This window comes from Leptonychotes weddellii, unplaced genomic scaffold (genome assembly GCF_054177405.1).
Source record: "Leptonychotes weddellii isolate Sample4059 unplaced genomic scaffold, ASM5417740v2 HiC_scaffold_18390, whole genome shotgun sequence".
Lineage (NCBI taxonomy): Eukaryota > Metazoa > Chordata > Mammalia > Carnivora > Phocidae > Leptonychotes > Leptonychotes weddellii.
This window is the reverse complement of record NW_027768558.1, coordinates 1-3,884: the sequence shown is the minus strand read 5'-3', so window position 1 is coordinate 3,884 and position 3,884 is coordinate 1. Positions and strand designations below refer to the sequence as shown.

The window sequence follows — 3,884 nt, the reverse complement described above, 5'->3', positions numbered from 1 at the left end:
CCACTCCTGTTTTTTATACATCTTAGTTTTAAAAAGTAGATTCCCCTTTATATGTTTATAACCTGTTTTCCCCCCATTTCACATATTGAATAATTTTCCAGGGCATTAAATATTTCACATCACTTTTAGTTGAATAACCATTCATGGTTTGGGGCTTTTGAACTCCCTGCATTTTAAAAAATTTTATTATTATTATTTATAGCTGATGTTACTAAAAAGTAACGTGATTAAGATAGAACAGAACATGCTTACTACATATTGGTGCATTTGGAAAGCAATTAAAAGAAAGGAGTTACAGGGGTGCCTGGGTGGCTCAGTCGTTGGGCATCTGCCTTGGGCTCAGGTCATGATCCCGGGGTCCTGGGATCAAGCCCCGCATCAGGCTCCCTGCTCCGCAGGAAGCCTGCTTCTCCCTCTTCCACTCCCCTTGCTTGTGTTCCTGCGCTCACTGTCTCTCTCTCTGTCAAATAAATAAAAGAAAAAGGAGTTACAGGCACCTGTTCAGTAAATGCCCCAGAACCCTTCTCTACTTGTGTCCTGGGGCCAGCACACTGAGGGATGTGACATCGCCTGGGCAGGGCCACCCTTCCAAGGCTTAGGAACTCTACAAGGGGGAGTGGGGTAGGAGAAGGGCGACGGAGCGGACCAGCCTGTCACAGGGTCCTCTGTGCATTCTGGCAGCTGGACTTTACCATGGAGGTCTTGCCCAGCCAGGGGACAGTGTATACCTGGAAAGAGCAGAGCGCTTGCTTGCTTTGTCCGTCCATCCCTCCCTCCCTCCCTTCCGTCTCTTTTCTTTTTTTTTTTAAGATTTTATTTACTTGAGAGAGCGAGTGAGAGAGAGCACGAGAGGGGAGAGGGTCAGAGGGAGAAGCAGACTCCCCACTGAGCGGGGAGCCCGATGTGGGACTCGATCCTGGGACTTCAGGATCATGACCTGAGCTGAAGGCAGACGCTTAACGACTGAGCCACCCAGGTGCCCCTCTTTCTTTCTTTTTAAAGATTTTATTTATTGAAGAGAGAAAGGGAGAGAATAATTTGGGGGAGGGGCAGAAGGAGAAGCAGGCTCCCCACTGAGCAGGGACCCCCCCCCCAATGTGGGACTCGATCCCAGGACCCCAGGATCATGACCTGAGCCAAAGGCAGAAGCTTAACCGACTGAGCCACCCAGACGCCCCCAGAGCATTTTCTTCATTAAGGTGTGGCTGGTCATGAAAGGGATGGCTGTCCAGGTTGGGCTGGGACTTGGTACATCTGGTTTGGCCAGTCTTCACGTCCAAGAAGTATTTCATCCCAGCCACAGCTTGCTTGCGAGCGAGTACCACCTGGAGTGCGCAGCTGTGGTTCATGCCCTTGCTCGCCTAGTTGAACTTGTTGAGGGTGAAGTTCAGGGCTTGCTGCACATCCTCCTCATTGACGTGGTCAGCATCCTATGGGGCTCCCACCATTGGACACTTGGTCCTGCTCGTGCCAGGGCCATGGCCAGAGCCAGGGTCAGGGCCAGAGTAGCCAGCAGGAGCAGCAGGGTGTGCAGGGGCCTGGCCATGGTGTGCTCGGAGGCCGGTGAAGCTTAGAGGGGAGTGATCCAGCAGTGGCCCTCCCTGCATTTTTTTTTATTTATTTTTTTAAAAGATTTATTTATTTATTTATTTGACAGATAAGAGAGAGAGCACAAGTAGGCAGAAAGGCAGGGAGAGGGAGAAGCAGACTCCACTGAGCAGGGAGCCTGATGTGGGCCTTGATCCCAGGACATTGGGATCATGACCTGAGCTGAAGGCAGCCGCTTAACCGACTGAGCCACCCAGGTGCCCTTTTTTTTTTCTCCCTGCATTTTAAAATATACAATACTAACCACCCCCCAAATTGCCTTTCATAGCCTGAATAATAGTACTTAAGATGATGCATAAACATTTCCAGTTACTCCAGAATACTGTTTACCAGCCAGTGGTCAGATATTTGCAGTATTGGAATTACAGTTTGAATATATGATTGCATTTTGCCTTTATTTTATAAGAATGAGAAAATGGGAAGCAAAGTGCTTACTGTATTGATAAAAAGCACATGGTGAAATGTATTGATACTTATTTGGTGCTTTCTGGAGAGTCTTTGAATTTAGGTGAACACTCAGTGGGCTCAGTTATGTAGGAAAGTGAGGGAATGTTTTTAGTTTATTCCTACTTTTAAAAAAGATTTTATTAGTGCATATGTGAGAAAGTGAGCAAGTATGGGGCGGGGAGGGACAGAGGGAGAGGGTGAAGCAGACTCCTCACAGAGCGGGGAGTTGGAGCCAGAGCTTGATCCCAGGACTCTGGGATCATGATCTGAGCCGAAGGCAGACGCTAAACCGACTGAGCCACACAGGTGCCTCTATTATTACTAATTTATTATTTTCATTTTATTATTTTTTTGAAAGATATTATTTATTTATTTGACAGAGAGAGACACAGTGAGAGAGGGAACACAAGCAGGGGGAGTAGAAGAGGGAGAAGCAGGCTTCCTGCCGGGCAGGGAGTCCAATGCGGGGCTCCATCCCAGGACCCTGGGATCATGACCTGAGCCGACGCGGATGCTTAACTGACTGAGCCACCCAGGTGCCCCAACTATTTTTTTAATTTTAAGTAGCCTCTAGGCCCAACCTGGGCTTTGAACTCATGACCCTGAGATCAAGAGTTGCATGCTCTTCTGACTGAGCCAGCCAGGCGCCCCTATGATGGAATGTTTTTAGATTCTGGAATTAAGTTTTCCAGGGTATTTTTTGTCCTGAAAGACTGGGAGTAATTGAGATTTGTATAAATCATTACCTTTCTAGTAGCAGAACCCCCAAATAACATGCATATCTTTGAACTTGCCCATTTTTTCAATAATATATATAAAAGCAGGGATCTTCTTATTCTATAATTTGTCTCTAATTTATTGAATTCATTCCTTTATAATTGGATATTCACATTTCTGGTTTTCTCTAATATAAACAATATGCAATGAATGACGCCTTTTTTTTTTTTCATTTTAGCTGTATCTTAAATTGACATTTAAAAGAACCTCTGTAATAACTTGTTCTAAATTTGAAGACTCTCTATGGTAACTGGTTCATTTGAAATTCTTCACAGTCATCATTATTAGCCCATATTTATTAAATTGCTATATGCAGGGCATTGTGACAGCACAAATAACACTGTAGCTGAAAGCAGCATATAGCTACTAAAATCATAAATGAAAGAAGCCTTTTAGGTTGTTGGAAAAATGATAGTCAACACTTCTCCAGTCTTTTAAAATAGATGATTTTACAGTGCACAGAAATCAGTTGCATTTCTATACACCACCACCAAGACAGAAGAAAGAGAAATTAAGGAGTCGATCCCATTTACAGTTGCACCCTAAACCATAAAATACCTAGGAATAAATCTGACCAAAGAGGCAAAGAATCTGTACTCAGAAAACTATACAATACTCGTGAAAGAAATTGAGGAAGACACAAAGAAATGGAAACATGTTCCATGCTCATGGATTGGAAGAACAAATACTGTGAAAATGTCTATGCTGCCTAGAGCAGTCTACACATTTAATGCAATCCCTATCAAAATACCATCCACTTTTTTCAAAGAAATGGAACAAATAATCCTAAAATTTGTATGGAACCAGAAAAGACCCCGCATAGCCAGAGGAATGTTGAAAAAGAAAAGCCAGGCTGGTGGCATCACAATTCCGGACTTCAGGCTGTATTACAAATCACAAAGACAGTATGGTACTGGCACAAAAACAGACACATTGATCAATGGAACAGAATAGAGGGCCCAGAAATGGACCCTCAACTCTGTGGTCAACTAATCTTTGACAAAGCAGGAAAGAAGGTCCAATGGAAAAAAGACAGTCTTTTCAGCAAATGG

General features: G+C 44.2%; 1 pseudogene; it reads right to left on the bottom strand.

Moving 5' to 3' along the window:
• Positions 1–649: 649 nt before the first annotated feature.
• LOC102731852 (cystatin-C-like) lies at positions 650–1,546 on the bottom strand (annotated as a pseudogene).
• Positions 1,547–3,884: the final 2,338 nt, after the last annotated feature.